A 20038-nucleotide genomic window follows, 5' to 3' on the forward strand; every position below is an offset into this window, starting at 1 on the left:
TGGCTCCCTTGGGTTGAACACTATGTCTTATTCTCGATTATGAAGATGACTATATTCTACCTTTATGTTGCTAAAATCTAATTTCAATTTTTTCCAAGTTTCTATATTTACATATAATTTTAGTCTTAATTGGAAAGCACTTGCAATCTTGGGTGCACTTGGCCTCTTTTCAATGTTTAATCCTTTATCAGCTTTAACTGTATCTGAAGGCTTAGCTTATCTCCTTATAATTGCATGGGTCTAGCTTATTGGCCTTCATTGGGTCCATGGAGCCGGTGCGAACTCACGTACCCATAATTGAGATTCCTTTTTTTATTACTCACACCTAACAAAAAAACATAGTTCACACATGCAGGCAAACAATTTATTTCAGAATGCAGATCATAATAGTTCTACTAAAAAGATTAATACATAAGATATTCAAACATATTAACATACAATAATTGCAACAATTTACAACATCCATCAATATCTTCGCACACCTTTTTTCTTTTTCTTTTTTGGTGATTTTTGATTGTGGTGAGAGGAGGGTTGTGCATGCCCCCTAATGTTGTGATATCGAGCTCATCTAGTGAGGCAGTGGATATTGATGATCCGCTTGGGGGATAGGTTCCACACTTACACCAGTAGCATGGTTGGTGAGATCATGGGTGATATGCGGCCAGTGGGATGACAGGCTGTGTGACACATTCTAGAGACTGGCATAGTTATAGTGCCAGCTCATTTAGTTGGGTTCACACTATAGAGAACCCTAGTATGTATTTGGTTGAGTACCTTTTTATATATTGTGTACTCCTATCTTTGTATATGGTGTGTTGAGTGTTGTGTAAAGAAGAAGAAGATTTTCAACCTCTCACCTTGTGTATTCTCATAATGGAAGCTAGAGAGGAGAAACCCCTAGAGGAGTCCATAGACTAAGATACTTGAAGAAGCCTAGGTTCCCTCTCTATACAACAATAGGAACAAAAACGTAATAGGAGAAAAGGAAGAAGTTCAATGAGCCAATAACATGGTACTAGAGAAGGGAATACCATAGAAAGATTTCCCAAAGGAAAAAGAACTTACAAAAGAAGAGGCTCTAAAAGAATAGAAAACTAGATGCAGATGTAGCTGGAACCTCAAGGAAGCATGGGAGAGTAGAAGATGTAGGGGATTCAGAGGGGGGGATTTAGAAGAGAGACCAAGAAAATTACAAAGAATATTTCCCTTAAATAACTTAGCTTCAAATTACAAAGAATATTGCCCTTAAATAACTTAGCTTCAAATTCCAGCACTAGGTTTTCTTATTGATTTACGGTTATTGTCCCTAAGCCATATAGAGCTAAATCTTTTGAGTTATATGATTGCATTAGAACACTGCCTTTTGGAAAGAAATATAGGGATGATAAATCTTATATGACAACCCCATTGATGATGACAATGAAGGTTTAGTGTCAGATTGCCACATGTTTACATACTTGATCACAATCAACAATTGCATAGGAAACAACTTAAGGCTTGTGAGGAAGAAATAGAAAGAACATAGGATAAGATAATAGAAATGGAAGAACAGAGGAAAAAACCAAGGATAAGCTAATAATAGAAAGGTAAAAAAGGAGTAAAGCCGAGCAAGAGTTCCAAGGGCAACACAAAAGGAATGAAGATAAAGTAAAGGTCCATTAATGTTAAGCTACATTTGATTATATCCACATATGCATAAAACCAAAGAGAGTTACAAGCACATGAAGAAGAGTCAAAGAAGCTGAAAGCACAGGTGAGCCATCAAGAAGAAAATGAAGAACATTAAAGAAGGTTATGAACAAAAACTATAAAAAGAGATATAATAATCTAGTGACAACTAAAAGCAAAGATCTCCATCAAATAGAAGTAGATTTTGAAGCTATTAAGATATTGGTTGAAGAACAAATAACAAAGCTACACAAGGCTAAGGACATCAAACAGAAGTAGATTTTTAAGATAGTAAGAAATTGGCTAAAGAACAAATAACAAAGCTACACAAGGCTAAGGACATCAAAATTAGCATATAGAGCATCTTGAAAAGGAATGAGAAGAGCTAAATAGAAAACATGTAACTACTATTCATTATTTTGAGATCCAAACAAGTAAGGAACAATTAGAATTGATAATCAATAGAGGTTAGAGCCTATTTGATAGACTCCATCCATGAAGTCATGAAGTGAAAGGCAAAGATGAAATTAAAGAAGAAGCTACTACTACTGCTCAAGGACATAATAAAACAAGCACAAGACAACTCAAGATATGCCCAAGTCCTACAAGCAAGGGAAAATCATAAAGTGGCCATTACAACTTTGCTCACATAAAAATGTGCACAAATTACATGATTAGAATAGAAGTTAAGTTAGCAATACAAGCCACAAGCAGAGGAACCCAACGATATGCTAACGCACTTGGGTGGAGTGCACCTCATAAAACTAGCTTCGTTGTTGTTGGTGATTCCATGGGCCCCTCCACAAACTCTTAACCTATTCTTTTCATCACTAACCCTCTCATTCCTACGAAATGAGATAGATGTTAGTGACGAGAACCTAACCACCACGGGGGCATAACACTAATACAACAACAAAATTCATATAGGGATGCTGGCCCCCAACCATTATCATGGTAATTTTTCATAATGATATCTATCTTACTAACTATACCACTATGTATACTTATGCATCGCATCCCATACTACTTAATTTTAGATCACGGGGGTGAAGAGTTTTAATGTAATCCACCATTTTATATGAAAGAGAGGAGATGCTAGAATTATTTCCCCCCCCTAATCTTCCCTCAACACTTGCCAATTTTGAAACTCTTTCCAACTCTTTTTCATGGTTTTAAACTGAAGGGTAGTTACAAGCTTATGATACACACAAGTATTTATGTCACCCTTTATCACCCTTAAAGGAAATACTTAGCTCTACCAAAAAATATATGAACATCTATAAAAAATATTAGTATTTGTTGTATATGATTTTGCTATTGAACATATTGAGCACCCCATCATTGATAACCCAAGAATTTCAAACTAATCTAGATATGTTTATTAATAGCGCTAAATCCCCACCACCCCTAACATCTGAGGAGGATAGGGAGGGAGAGAGAATTTATTATATTTATCCACATACCTCTCACTTCCAAACTCCTCCTTACTCGTAAACCTATCCCTTGCACAACTAACAATGAACCCCCCACTAACATAGCATCTTCTTTTCTACATTGTGATTTCCCTACCGACACTCTCACCCCTGAGGAGTCATTGGCACTGAGGCCTACCACGAGCAGCCTACACTAAGGTATACCACCACCTTCTCCTTTACCAGAAGATTATGTTAAACCAAGATGCGTTGGAGCAACTATCCGTGACAAAATATAAGGATTTAATCAGATGTTGTGGCCAAGTGTTGATGGTAAGTGACACCATTCAACCCCACCACATGATTATTTCCAGAGGTATATAGTATAGCCCCCCACAAATATATATACATGCCATATCTGATCAGGGCACCAATGCTAGAATATGAGGAGCTAATGCTAGTGGGATGAGAAAGAACACACTATGAGAAAGAACACACCAAACCTCGCAAATCCTCAATTACATGATTTTCTTGAAATTCAAATGGTCACATATATGATTACATATAACTATAAGATATGGAAGAAAGAGAACCCCATGCATACATAAGGTGGATACTTGAAGATAGAAACAAACAATGCCAACCTAAAGATCAAAGCATTTGGTATATCAGTTCGAGTGGAGAAATATGGGCATAATTACATATGGGCTTTATCAACATAGAGGGTGGATTCTCTATTCATGCCAATTAAAATGAGCTTCACCCCCAGCCCATTTTTCACATGTGGATAGATCCTGGCGTAGAATACTAGATCTAGCAATTGTTGCACTAGCCATTTCATGAAGTTGATTGTGGTATTGCTCAACTAGACGAAGGAAGAAATATAAAATTTTGATAAGGAGATCTTGTGCTTAGACATGAACAAGGGTCCATAAGAGAAACATATATTGTATTATTATCATGGTCTTAGGTGCTTACCTGGGTATATGCACATTGCATTTGAAGACATGATAGAGCAATATATATTGTATTATTATCATCGTCTTAGGTGCTTACCTAGGTATATGCACATTACATTTAAAGACATGATAGATACATCCTTCTAGACACCTCATTCATACTTCAGGAGACACGCAAGTTACAATCATAAAGGAATCATTCCAAATTTAAGCTTGGTAACATGGCATTTAGGCCATGAAGAATTTTGAGGATGGAACTTACATTAGATAGGGGGGATGTTAACCCTATTTTAGGATTAACAAAGGTACTCTCTATTGAAAATTGGAGTAGCATAATAAGCGTGATGAAAAGGCACTATAAAATTGTAAATATTATGAGAAAAGCTACCAAATGACTAAGCTTAGTAGTTTAGTGTTTAATTTTGGGCACCTAAGTGTCAATAAGAGCTAGTTGTATATGAGTTAGTTTCTCATAATACAATGGGACAATCCCCTTTTGTGCTAAGTGAGCGCTTCTTGCTCTGTGCTCTTATGTTTGGATGAGGGAGGGAGGGGGTATGTGGAAATTTAGAATGAATGGTATCAAGATTGGAGATCCCATCAAGTAATCTAGTGTGCTGGAGCCTCCTTTTTGAAGTGAAAAGAGGTGAACTTGCTAGATGAGGGCCATCGGACAATCCCATTATAAATAACGAGACTATGAGAACCACCCCTACTAAGAATGATGGGATGGGATGGGATTTGGGATTTTCAATCCTAGCATTGAAGTCTCCAAGTAGTAGGAGAACTTCACCTAAACTAGAAAACTTTGTAATATCCTCATGGAGTGGTAGGTATGGAGACTCCCCCAAGTGTGCATAGTGTGATGTCTCCGGGCAAAGTAGCAAACTACAATGTAGATAATCCTCTTTGTGCTAATCCGTAGTCTTAGCCACATGTATCACGCCTCCTCATCCCTCTGAACCACCTGGATTATTTGCAGTAAGTGTATCCTGAGAAGTATAGCCACTTCTTTGGATCCTCCCTCCCCTCCTGAAGTGCGAGTCTCTCCTTTGTATGCTACCTCCCACTAGTATATCCAACTAACATGTGGTAGGCCTCTTTCGGGACTCTGATGTGTCTCTATGTAGAAGATGATATCTCTACCTATAATAACCTCCTGCATCCCCTCAGGTTAGACCAAAGTGCACCATTGTAATTCCAAACTACTAAGTATAGGTGTTGGGTCCCACAAGCCGTGCATCCCTATTTGGGATGTCTCTCGATAATGATGACATGATCGTCTTTGTAGTAGGCCTCTTGTACCCGGACCGTGCTCACCCTTTGATGAGCTACCTGTTTGGGAGTGGGATCAGATCTTGTCTTCTTTCAAGACTATGCACCTTTCAAGGAAAGACCGCGTGCTAGTAGCTAAATTTGGGAACCTCAAGAGAGAAGGATGCTCTTAAATCGTATCCTTCCCTGCCCTCTAGATATCTGTAAACGAAGGGGTCCAGGCTCCACTCCTAGCTTGTGGCACAAATCTATAGCATTGTCTTTTACTGAGACCCCTTCCTTCATGCTGAACACCCATATATTGAGTGCCCGCATTCATCATTTCTTCTCTTCCTCCAAAGTGTCATGGATCATGGTAGGGGTGGGTGTTTTTAAGTCACTTTAGTCTCTTGTTTAACCACATCTGCCCATCGCTGATCCATCTCCTTTTTTGTGGCTACAAGACCCTCTCGTAGCTTGATTTTGAGTCCCTCCACTTCTTCCAAGAGAGGTGTGAGATCCCCTTCCTCCTAAATACCATTTTTGCAATCATTTAGTTCTTTCCATATGCTATCCACCTCATCCTCACGGATACCAACTAGATTTTGGCATTTGCATCCTTAAGTTGTGCAATCTCCATTTACATCATTAAGTTCTTTCCATAGGGTATCCACCTCCCCCCCAAGATGCCAACTGGCATTTGTATCTTTAAGTTATGCAATCGCCATGGAGAAAGCCTTGGGAATATACCATTCCCTTTCCTCCTTCTCCTTAGTCTCCTTGAGATCCAATAGTTCTTCTGTGTATGCCTATAGTTCCATCTCCATAGCTTTTATTCCATCCCTCTTCACCTCTCTACTAAGAGTTGTGAGCTCTTCTTTATAGTTATGTATCTCCAAATCTAGGGCTTGGATTGTGCAACCCCCCTTTGTGCTAAGTGACCTCTAGTTTTCTTCTTACTATGTGGATGAGAGAGAGAGAGAGAGAGAGAGAGAGAGAGAGAGAGAGATGATGATGATTATAGCATCTTGCACATGTGACTCTTTATTCTTTGTGTGGGAGAGTGTAAACAATAAGAGAGGTGAGTACTTATATAAGGAAGTGCAACAAACTTCTTGGTGACAACAAGAAGGAGGCTTGCAAGATTGGAGCTGGAGCTTAGAGGTCAAAGAGATCCTAGGCTAGAAGCAAGGTAAGAATCCCATAAAGGTTGTATTCTATTTCACTATTTTCTTGAATGGGAGAGTTCTTAAAAGAGTAGAAATAGTCCATAATAGCAACTCTAGCACCATTTGGAGCTAGATTAAGGCCCTTTTGAAGTTATCTTGGGCATCACAATATTTTCTTTTAAAATTAAGACGTAATAGGGTTAGTAACCTTGTTTTAGAAGTCATAAGATTTTGGGACAATATTTCAAAGCACAACCTTTTAATTTTGAAATCGATTACAAGCATTCAAAAGGTATAGATGTTCATTTATAGCTTTGTGCATTGAAATTATCATTCTAAAAGACTTTATATATGTTGATATTTAAGTAGCATCAACATTTCAAGAGAATTTATGTGTGGTGATATTAGCATCAACATTTTAAAAGACTTCATGTGTGTCGATATTTAAGCAGCATCACAACACTTAACAGACTTTATATTTCCTCGTATTTAAGTAGCATCAATATTGCCAAGTTATAACAACTATTATCATATTGGAATTATGCTTTTTTAAATCAATTTTTGATATTTCTCAATCACATAATCATCCATGTAATAAATATATTTATGTTGCTTATATTATAGTGAATTTATTACTTTAAATTATCACTTTTTTACCTTTTTTATGCCACATTATAATTTTCATAATAATATTAGTTTGTGAATTTTCATTCTTTGAACTCTTAAAGTTTCTACATAAGATACACTAGAGTGAGCGAGTTTCCAAAATAATAGGCAAAATGTATTTTTAATGTTGTGTAGCATGCCAATAATTACTTCAAAAATTTGACTCAAAAAATATAAAGATATTAAAATGGTTACCCATCTAATTATCAAATGCATTCCCTAAACATAAGTTATGTTCCCTTCCCTAAACATAACCTTCAGGTGTATTACCTAAACATAATTTATATTTCTACATTATACGAATTTATATCTTCATTACATGTTATCATGAATCTTATAAATATTGGACCATAGTAAGTGTAAAAACTATTATGAGAGTTGTGTTTAATAAAAATCTTTTGCAACTTGAATACTTATAACATGCATGATTTATTTCGATGAAATTAAAGAAATGAGTATAATTTAGATATAAACATAACATTTGATAAATAGAAAAAGGTTGAACATTTTACAAGGACAATACATCAAGCAAATCAATGAAAAAACCCTACTTTTCCCTCTCTCTCTCTCTCTCTCTCTCTCTCTCTCTCTCTCTCTCTCTCTCTCTCTCTCTCTCTCTCTCTTGTTTTGGGGGGGTATGTGTGGAAGTTGAATATATGTAAACCCCTTAAAGGAATGCTTACATTGATCAATGTGTCTTTTAAAACCCCCTCACGTAAGGATTTTAATAAGAGATTATAAAAATAAAAACTTTCAAATGTTGTAGGATTAAAAGAACTAATGAATGTGGAATTCTCCTACTGCTGTGGTCTCTCTTATAGACATTTTTGGTCCCAATTGGGAGCATAATGGGAAGCTCTTTTGGATTTAAACATAAGCAAAGATAAAAGTAAATTTGATTTTATCTTCCACTTACTTTCTAAAACTATGAACTTAAAAGTGTATAAAACTTAAACATAAGCGAAAATAAAAGTAAATTTGACTTAATGTTCCACTTATTGTTTGAAAGTATAACCTTAAAAGTGTATTGAATTTAGCTAAACTTAGTCAGCAACAAACAATGCAATTTCATTGCTAAATGGTCAACTAGCCTAACTGTAGACTTGGTTAGAGTTCATGATACTATCCCCCTAGCTTGACCGAAACCTATACATTGGATTCTACTCTAGTTATTGGTTGCTTAAAAGGATAAAAGGGGGTATGAATTTTCACGTTGAGAATATTTTTTTCCAAAATATCTTTCACATGTTCTCTTCTAAAAGAAAAAGGAATTTGGTCACACTCAAGATTTTGCGTAGTCACCCTTGGTCGAAAACAGACTTGTAGATAGGGTAGAGTTCAAATTAAATGGATTAAGGCCTCCCAAATAATTTTTAGCTTACATGAGAAGACGTGTAAGAAAAGGGTCTTATAAATATTCCCACTATCATAAATTTTTCATCACATCACTTCAATGAGGCCAACATATGGCTTACATTCATCTCAAATTTTGGAGATTCAAATAATTTAGTTTCTAAGGTTGTAGACCTCCCTACATAGTGATCTATTTTTGTAAGCCTTGTTTACGGTTTTGTTTAAGCATTATACACCTTAGGTCCAAGTTTTAGAACTCTAGTATATATATATATATATATATATATATAAAAGCCTTAGTTTAGTTGATACTTGATGTGATAGCTTTAGCTTTACTTAATCCATATTTAGTCCCTTTAAGTGAAACGTAAGCTACCTATGAAGGAAAACAAAAAGCCTCCCCTAGAAGCTTGAGGAAAATCTACTTTTTGTTCATACCCATGGATTTTTTATTGCATGGATGAGTAGCTCAAAGCTTGGCAAATATGGCTATGTAATCAGCTTCTAGAGAGGTAAAGAAGACACCTGTTTTGTTTTTTTTAAAGCTTACACAAGCTTAAGGCTTAGCTCATAGGCCTTCCTTTACCCAAGGGATAAAATCTCTTTTTTTCTCTTTACTCAAAGGACTAAATATTTTGTTGTACCTTGCACAGTTGGAAAACTTACAAGCTTTATAGACTTAAAAATATTTACATGATTTTATGAATTTAATTTAATAAAACTTATAATAGGAAGAGGCTTGACTTGCCTTTGTAAGTAATTTTTAAAAAATAGCTTGGCTTTTCAAGACATATCAAAATGCCTTGTATTTGGCTCAAGATCTAATACCACTAGAACATGACCGTTACTCCAAGAATTTATGTAAGCTCTCTCACTCAAATAAAAACATGTAAATTTCACAATCAAAATGATCACTTCACCATATCATAGCATAAGGAATAAATAGAAATAATTAACAACACCAAGAATAAAAGCATTGGGTGCAATCTCCCCCCTCGACGTGTGTGGCTCTCTCCCACACATGGTATTTTAATCATTTCATATTTTTAGCCCAAAGAGCCATAAATAGTACCTATTCCACTTTTGGGATTTTTTTTAACAATAAATAAAATTTTCCAAAATTCTAAGATTTCCACGATAAAACCATGGCCCAATAATATATACAAATGGACATATGCTTACAAATTCAACTATCTTGTGCACACTCACACGTAAACTCTAGCCACATGCTAATATGCAAAATGTCATAATTAACACATGATCTTTGTCTTCACACCACTGCTCAGTCCACCACCACCATCTGTGCATGATACCTCAACAGGTATCCTTACAAAGTACGACACCTCAATCGGTACCCTCGCACATCTCAGCACCTATACTCATAGACATAATAATCCATGTTAGTTAAACAATCAATTAAGTCACATCGATTAATCCCAATGATGTCTTGAGTAATAGACAACCAGAGTATCAAACTTCATGTAGCCACCACTGCTCGAGCACAGTACACACATGCATCCTCGATATAAAATAAGATTTCCAATAACACAAGAGTGATTTTAGTAACAATAGAGTGAGGATGCAATGGTGGATGAGCTAGCACACCCACATTGGGAAGTTCTAGATTGCGTCTCTAAGGCAAAACCCAATGACACATGCTTATGGCAAGGCTAAGGTAAGCTTAGCAATCATATAACATCTTGAAATTCATCGCTTGAATATTTTAAGAACTTTAATTAGACTGTGGAGGACTCCCCCCCAACTAGCCCAAATGAGAGAAGGTTCATATTTTAAAATATGAGAATATGGAGAACTCCCCACATTCTAATATTTTAATTAGAATGTGGAGAACTACCCCGCCCCCCCTCCCCCCCCAAAAAAAAGAGAGAAGGCTCATATTAGAGCTTTTGAAAAATAGACTCGAGTGAATCCTATACATATCATACCTAGGTAGATTAGACCTTGGATAAGCTCATGACAAGAAAGGTATAAACCTAAAATGAATAACTCCCAAAACCCAACAAAATAGATGCAAGGTTGAAACCCAAAAGGAATAACTCCTAAAATCCAACAAAACAGAGGACATACTAGCATACAAAGATGAACAAGAGACAAATTAACACACCAATATCATTTAGTCAACGATGGTGGGACACTACCAAAAACATCAGTACAAAAGGATGCTTTAGAAACCAAAATCATTTAGTCAACGATGGTGGGACACTACCAAAAACATCAGTACTACAAAAGGATGCTTTAGAAACCAAAATTATGGGTAGTAACCAAAAATAAGAATCTAATAAACAAACAAGTGGAAGAGACTACTCTAGAGGTTGGGGGAGGTGGAAGAGGGTACTCTAGAGGAAAGGGGAGCCAGTGGTGGATGGCAAAGAAACCAAAGTGAAAATAGCACATGGAGTGCTATTATTGTGGCAAACCAGGACATATAGCCAAGGAGTGATATAAAAGACAAAACGACATCAAAAGTGGGAAGCTACAATAAGGGAATTATGCATCTTCAAGCAATCAAGCTACAATTATGCATCTTCAAGCAAGCAAGCTAAGGATACAAGTGAGCAAGTATTTGTGATGCAACATATGCTTAGTTCTATGACTATAGATGTAAGGAACCCTAGAGATGTATGGTATATCAATTTAGATGCTTAGTTCTATGACTATAGATGTAAGCAACCCTGGAGATGTATGGTATATCAATTTAGATGCCTCTAACTACATGACCAATCATGGGGAGTGGTTTAGAGATATGCAAAAAATAGAAAAACTAGCGAATGTAAAAACATGTGGTGATATTGCACATCCTATTATGCATGTTGGTAAGGTGCTATTAGCTATGCAAAGATGGCAAAATGAAGTACTTAGTTGTGTACTTCATGTTCTTGATATTATCAAAAACCTAGTTTCTATTTTGGGGACAAATGGTTGAGCATGGTTTGTGAGGCTTAACCCTCACAACCGTTATGTAGGAGACTTCAATAACCACTACCGCATGGATGCAAAGGGCAAAAAAATGGTAGAATGATTAAACATTGGATGTAAACATGCTTGAATTGAAGGCTATAATGTTTGCACATGGTATAGGTGTGATTATAGATATTGATATTTGGCATAAGTGTATTAGTCATTTCAATATTTGCACATGGTATAGGTGTGATTATAGATATTGATATTTGGCATAAGCACCATTTCAATATTTAGCGGCTCAAAAATATGCAGGCCCAAAGCATTGTTACAAGTTTGCTAGAGTTTAAAGTGGATGGAGGAATGCACAAGGTATGTGAAGTGTGCCAATTGGACAAATAATCTAAGCATGCATTTTCACATGATAGGAATGTGAGTCAAAGACCATTGGATGTGGTGCATTATGATGTTTGGGGTCCAACAAAAATGGCATCAATCAAAGGATGCCACTACTATGTATCGCATTCACACTAGGAAGGTGTGGGTTTACTTCATGAACGAAAGAGAAAAGCAAAGTGTTTACACACTTTCAGAGCTTCAGGACCATGGTTAAGAAAGAAAAATCTATGCACATAAAATATCTAAGATCAGATGGTGGGGAGAATATTTCTCTAATGACTTCAATGATTATCTAAGAGAGCATGGGATAAAGAGGTAGTTTACAGGTAGGAACACCCTGCAAAAAAAGGGATTTATTAACCCATTCCTAGTGTTTACAAAAGCTACCGCCATTATCTTACATCAAGGAGTCAAGGTAGATACACCAAAAGGTCATACATTCAAGATATGAAGCAATGGTATCCAAAGCTACAACTTGGACAGGCGCCTGTAATGGTCCGATGGAATACTTAAGGTGATTCTCGCTTCAAGAGTGTGTGATAGCAAGTTGGGATAAAGTCCCAAGTGATATACTTCATGGATATATTATGAGAGTAGTCATTGTAATAGCATTAGGCCTCTTATGAGCCTAAAGTGCCCGGCCAGCCATAGTTTAAATGAGTGTGAACACTTATGGCCATGTATATAAGTGAATTTCTCTCATAATACAAGGGACTCTCCCATTGTGAAATTGAGTCTGGCTCTTGCTAATCCTCTTGCTAATCTCTCTCCCTAATGCATGCTAGTGAGTGTGTGTGAGTGAAGTGAGGTGAGAGGAGGGATTAGTACTCGTAGTGGAACGCGACGGTGTGACAATGCTCGCGGGAGGCATGGTGGAATTGCTTCTCAAGGAGTTGTAGAGCTTGGAGACCTAAGGGTTACGAGCTTGGCCATTGGACGACAGTTACAGTTCACCAGGTAATCTCTTGTTGGATGTGTTTCAAGAGGAGTTAGGGAGAGCCATAACAAGGTTACAGAAAGGAAGAACAAACACATTGTATTGCCCGTGCATTGATGAATGAGAAAGAAATGCTTCATTACTTTTGGGTTGAAGTAGTATAGTAATTGCAGAGTTTATATTATGAACAAGACCCCTACTATAGAAGTTTATCGCATGACGCCTAAATAGAAATTTACTATAAGAAAACTAGATTTGGCACACTTGAAAGTGTTTGGTTGAATTGCCTATGTAAATGTGCCAGATGAACTGAGAAGAAAATTAGATCCCAAAGTAGAAAAAAGTATCTTCATTAGAGACTCCCTTGAGTAGAAAGATTATAAATGCTATAACTCACTACTTGTGAGAAAAGATATGATTTTTGATGAGATAAGTAGCTGGTATACTCCAGTGAAGGATTCCATAGCTTCTCACTTGGGAGATGCAAGTGAGCAGAAAGGTTGTAGATGTTATAGCCGCACTACTCATGAGATGCGAGTGAGCAAGGATGTTATTTTTGATAGGATAAGATGCTGGTACACTCCAGTGATGGATTCCAATAGAGGTTGATGTAAACAACTCTGTGGCTATCCCAACAAACGGAGAGCAACTCACATGTGCCTAGTGGACTTGGAGAGTCCTCTAGAAATGGGTCTATTATTAGATCTTGATCAGGAAAGGTGAGGAAGAATGCTAGGAATTATGACACATCATTTGGTGGGGTCAACAAATTCACATATATCACTTAAGGGGAAAGAGAAAGTGGATCAACCTTTTATAATGCCAAATGTTTTAACAGGTCATTCATTTATTGGGGATAGTGGCTCAGAACAAAGCCTTGATGAAGAGTCTGGGATCCTAGATGTTGTCACACCAAGTGTACAAAGAGCTAAAGTAGTGTGTTGAGAACACCTGATAGTGAGATCTAGGTGTATGCAAGTCTAGGAGGATTAGATATCGAGTGGACAAGTTGAGATATGATGGGTATACAACCCATCATTATACTTATATACTTACATGCTTTAAGGAGACATTTAGACATAAGCATCTAGAAGATGCTATGGATGAACAAGGGTAGGACTCTAAAACTGGCACTCTGTTACATTCCCATCTAGCTAAACTGAATAAGGTCTGGTTTACCCTTTATATATGGCCATCCATTTTTGGGTAATAAGTAGTACTAAGATCTAGAGAGGTTCCCAATACTTTGAATATCCCTTAGGATTTCTATCACTTATAATACTTCTAGGTAACCCATGCAATATAAACATCTCCTTAAAAAAGACTGTAGCAAATCTAAATAAGTCCATATAGGTCTTTTTCATTGGGATCAAGTGAGCAATCTTTGCTAGACAGTCCACCACTACTAGGATGGAGTCACACCTTGCATTCACTAAAGGTAGTCTCATGATAAAATCCATGCTTATGCATTGCCATTTCGTTTGTGGGATATTTAAGGAATGTAATTTTCTTGGCATCTGTACTCTTTCATCCTTGTTCTTTTGCTAGAATAAGCATTGGTGAATATGCTATTATACATCCTTAAGTTTGGGCCAAAAGAAACTCTTATTTATAGCCATGAAAGTTTTCACATATCCAGGATGTCTTGCTATAGAGTTGTCATGAGCCACATTTAAAATTCTCCACTTAAAATCTCTTCCTTTAAGAACACACAGCTAGTATTAAAGTACAAGAAATCATCTTGTAACCTCTACCACGATAAATCTAAGGAATGTAATTTTCTTGGCATCTTTACTCTTTTAGCCTTGTTCTTTTGGCAAACTAAGCATTGCTGAACATGTTATAATACATCCTTAAGTATGGGCCAAAAGAAACTCTTCTTTACAACCACCATGAAAGTTTTCGCATATCTAGGGTGTCTTGCTATAGACTTATCACGAGCCACATTTAGAATTCTCCACTTAAAATATCTTCCTTTAAGAACACAGCCGGTATTAAAGTACAACATTTTCTTCATTTCATGGGTTGTCTTGCTTTCTTGCTTAAGCAAGGTAATGACAATGCCAAAGAATTTATTTGATCAATTTCTCTCCTTTTATCTCGACAGGTAAGGGATTCGAAATCATGGTCGTGTGAGTAAGGAAACTTTTCTTCTAAGCACATATCCACATATCCATGACCACCTTCTCTTTCCCTAACCTATATGTGATCTCAAAATAAAATGCAAGCGTGAAAGTGAAAGCGTGAAACAGCAGGACGTGAATGTCTTCACGTGAAGTTTAGGGACGTGAAGGCGAAGACATGACGTGAAAGTCAACGCGTGAAAGTCTTCATGTGAAAATGCAGGCGCGTGAAAGTGAAGACGTGAAATAGTAGACGTGAAGGTGAAGACATGACGTGAAAGTCAACGCGTGAAAGTCTTCATGTGAAAATGCAGGCGCGTGAAAGTGAAGACGTGAAATAGTAGACGTGAATGTTTTCATGTGAAGTTTCAGGATGTGAAGGTGAAGATGTGACGTGAAAGTCAAGGCATGAAAGACTTCACGTGAAATTATAGGCGTGAAAGTGAAGACGTGAATGTCTTCACGTGAAATTACAGGCTTGAAAGTGAAGACGTGAATGTCTTCACGTGAAATTACAGGCGTGAATGTCTTCATGTGAAAATGCAGGCTTTCCACACCTATGTATGGATGTAGATTTTTCTTCGAACAATGATAATTCACGAATCTACATTTAATTGATAATGCATGTCAACCATGATCATTCCATGAACATGTAATATAAAGCAAAAGATTTTCGACTCAACACATGTTCATATTATTACGAATCACAAGATATATACATACAAGAGGAAAGCAAAAAGAAAAGAGAGAAAAAGTAAAAAAAGCAAAAGGAAGAGCTCCCACCTTGATTAGTTCGGGTAGGCGATGTCGGGAGCAAAGAAACGAATTTGTGCAAGAAATCGGAGAAGAGAAAACGCGAAATCACTGAGGGTAAAGTGATGAAATCAAGAAGGAAACTCAATTTTAGAGTGTAACCGTCGGACAGGGTGGCTACATTAAATGAACAATCCACGTGTCATTTTATAATTGGTGTGCCAGAGTTCTTAATGTTTCACAGCATGAACTTCTTCGCACTCTTTCACGGCGTGAAACACTAAAAATGGTTCACATTGTGAAATAGTGTAGGGTGGTTCACGATGTTTTTTTCTGCAGTTTCACGTGGAGTCTATAAGATCAAATTTTTATCTTTTGTGCTCAAACACTCACACATGCACATGATAATGCATTGCTTTTCCTTTCCCTTTAATTTTACCATGGAAACCAAAGGTTCTCCTTGGCACTTTCTGGCATTTTTTGATGTAATCTTTTTAATTCTATTTAGGAGGTTTTTAGTGTTCCTTCTACCCAATTAAATATTTTTGTTGCGGTGTCTGGTTGTGTATTGCTTATATTTGGGATACCCTTACCTTTACCTTCACATATCTTGTTCCATTCCTTATTCAATGTCGGTATTGTTGTTGTCTGAGTCATTTTCAACTCAGTTTGCTGAATTTGCTTTATTCTTCGCACATGTGCAGATGTGGGGTTTGCTCTTTAGGAGAGTTGATGCTGCACAAGCGCTCACCCTCCTTTACATATTGATTCGAACATGTTGTGGTGTTGGTCATAGACTTTCTTTTGGGTACCCATATTGTTGTATTGCCTTGATAGTAGCCTTGTGCTCACAGTAGGTCCTTTCGGATCCATTGCCAATTGACGACAATCATGAGGCCTCTGTAAGTGCTTGAAGTTTTGCCACACTTAGTAGGTGCTGGCGATGCCCGACTTTTGAATTGGGCCTTCCCTTGAATACGTTCATTACTCTCTGTCTCCTTCCTCTCTGGTTGATCCTTGAGGTGATTATTGGGCACCCATTTATGTGTGCCCTTGTATGGTATTGTGTAGGTTTATTCAACACAGTGGATGCATATTCTGTTTTTTCAAAGTGTTGCTTCTGCAGAGTGATGATTTGTTTTCCTTGATTTGCCTCCTTGATTTGCCGAGGTCCATAATGGTATGGACATGACCTTCTTGCTGATGCTCAGTGATGTTGTTCTTTCTTCCCATTGAATATTGCGCTTGTTGGCACCTTCCTAAGATCATCTCCTCTTCCATTATACCTGCAGGCATCACAAACACCTTTTCGACCAAAGAGATTATTACTGATGGAAATATTGACATTTCGGCCTTAGTGGTTGTTAGGTGCACACTACGAACTTGTGCATTTGTGTGTTCAAGGTTTGGTCTCCCTAAGGCTATCCAAGTATCATATGAGATTAGGTTGTGGGGGCTAGATCCTGTATCTATTAATGTAACACTTGTTGCAATTCCCTTATTTGTTGTGAGTCCCAACTTGAGTCTTGCTGGCCCAATGGTTAGATCTTCTTTGTCCACCACAAGGGTTATGGATGCCATGTTGACATGAATCAAGCCCTTCTTCATTTTAGCTTTTCCTTGCCTAGCTTTAGCCTCATCTTGCGCTTGCTGGATCTTTTCTTTTGCTAATTGTTTCTATTGTTTTAAGAGGTGTTCTTGTAAGAGCATCTCCTGGTTAATGGTCCAAAGTATTTTTTTAGTATACCCCATTAACATAGCCCTCCATTTGGATGCCGTCAATTGTCTCTATTCGGACAGACCCTTGAGGTGTGATTTTTGATACGCGGAATGGTCCCAGACCTCGGTATTTAAGTTTCTTTTTCGTGGCATTTCCCACACCATACATTAGGACAAGGTCCCCCGCTTTTAATTCTTTTTGCTGAGGTTTCTATCAAGCCAGTGTTTCCTGCGTAACTTTTCTACCATGCGCAACCGGGTCTCATCAAGTTTTTCTAAGTCTATTAGCCTTTCAAAGCTAATGCATTCTCAGTCAGACGCTATTGTACAACAATGCTTAAGCTTGGGACTAGGTATTCCATGGGCATAACCACTTCAACACCATAAGCTAGACAAAAAGGAGTATATCCTGTCGCTACCTTATATGATGTGCGGTAGGCCCAAAGAGCTGTTGTAATCTTATGCTCCCAATCTGTTCAATTTGCTTCCACTGTCTTTGTTCAGTATGGTACACAAAATCTTATTGGTACTTTCTGCTTGACCATTTTCTTGTGGGGTAGTAAGGTGATGATTTACGATGGATTACCAAGAATCCCGCAACAAGCAATTGATTAATCACCTCATTAATGAAATGCGAGTCGCGATCACTCACCAATTCCAATGGGCAACGGAATCGTGATATGATTTGCTCATATACAAATTTTGTAATTATTCACCCATCAACTCTCTTTGAAGTTCCGGCTTTCGCCCACTTCGTGAAATAATTTGTGGCTACAATTATGTAGCGGTCTTGTGATGGATGAGCCGCTGGACTAATCGGCCCCACAAAATCTATTCCCCATTTCTCAAATGGTTGTCTAACAAAAGGTTGGTGGCATCTTGTCTCTTTTTTGTGGGACAGCGAAATGTTGGCATTCTTTGCATCTTTTGACAAACTATATGGTGTCCTTAAATAACGTAGGCCCGAAAAGACAGTAAAGTCAAATTCCAACAACAATAGTAGCCAACGTGTGATTCTTCCTATGGTGCAAGGTTTATTCACTAGATATAGCAAGGCTTGATGGTCTACAAAAAATAAGAATTTGTTAGCCAAGAGATAATGTCAATATTTCTTGACTACGTAGACCATGGCCAATCCTTCTCTTTTGGTAGTGGTGTAGTTCACCTTCACATCATTCAACTGACGACTAGCAAAGCAAACTGGATAGTCCAATTTGAACTCACCAAGTTGGCACGCAACTAATGGAAAAATTTGATGAATCGATGTGTACATGGAATATGAGATCCCAATTGGGGGGTCGCAAAATGGGTGCGCTTTCCAAGGCTTGCTTTAGACAATCATAAGCCTCTTAACACTCCATGGTCCACTCAAAGACAATGAGCAGTTTATATAAGGGTCTAGCTATCTCGCATAAAATACGATGAAGCGTCGGTAATAACCCACATGACCAATAAACCTTTGCACTCCTTTGTAGTTGGTAGGCGGTGGTAACTCCAAGATCAGCTGACCTTGCTATCATCTATGGATATACCATTTTTTGAGACTATATACCCCAGTATCACACCATGCTTGACCTAGAATTGGCACTTCAAGGGGTTTAATGATATGCAATATAATCGGCAACGTTAAAACACTTTCCTCAAGCAGGTCAAATGATCTTCCCCCATCGAGAATGTGCACATAGATCATCAATGAACACTTCCAACCACTTTTGCAAGTAGTCCTTAAAAGCTGTGCACATTCATCATTGGGGCATTTGTGAGAAAAACGGCATGACCTTGTAAGCAAATGTCCCCCATATAGTGTTGAAGAATGTCTTATGTTGGTCTTCTAGTGCTATGGACACTTGATTGTACCCGAAAAACCCATCCAAGAAGTTGTACGCTTCCCTCCCAGTAGCCACTCTTTCCAAGACATGTTCGGTATACGGTAATGGGTAATGATCCTTCCAAGTGGCTGCATTCACTTTCTTAAGATCGACACGTACTCTCAGTTTTCCATTCTTTTTAGGCACTATCACAATAGGTGACAACCGATCCGTATGTTCGATCTCATAGATAAAGTCAGCAGCCAATCTTATCAATTTCCTCCTTTACAATTGTTGCATACTTTGGATTCATCTGGTATGGTTTCTACCTGGTAAGCCGTGAGCCTTCCATAATTGGAATCATATGTTGTACCACCTCTGGCAGTACCCCTTTCATTTCTTTGTAACTCCAGGCAAAACAATCCTTGTATTCCTTGAGGAGAGCAATGAGCTCTTCTTCTTCTACAGAAGTCAAATCTTTAGCAATGTATATGGGCCTTTATTCTTCCCTTGGTCCCACAATATTAACCTCCTTGACTTCTGCCCAGGCCATCGTATGATATCGACAGTCGATCATTTATTGTATAGTTCTTAAAATGGTCGGGCCACTAAAAGCATATCCGTTTTGTCCTCATTGTCCTTTTTGGTTTTTTCCATGATCTTCTTAGCCTCATGCTCTGCCTCTGCCAAGGCTTTGTTGTGTTTTTGGCATCCCACTTTTGTAAGTTTGGGTGTATCAATTTCTTGAAGAAGGGTGATTTTCTCTTGATCCTTCCCTTCCAATGATATTTTGTTCAACTCCTCGCCCCCAATCCTTTGAGAATTCATCATGTACCCTTGTAGCCTCAATCCTTTGAGAATTCATCATGTACCCTTGTAGCCTCAAGGTATCTCAACCA

The sequence above is a fragment of the Cibotium barometz genome, chromosome 5 (genome assembly GCF_041138505.1).
Source record: "Cibotium barometz isolate CiBa-2024 chromosome 5, ASM4113850v1, whole genome shotgun sequence".
NCBI classification, from domain to species: domain Eukaryota; kingdom Viridiplantae; phylum Streptophyta; class Polypodiopsida; order Cyatheales; family Cibotiaceae; genus Cibotium; species Cibotium barometz.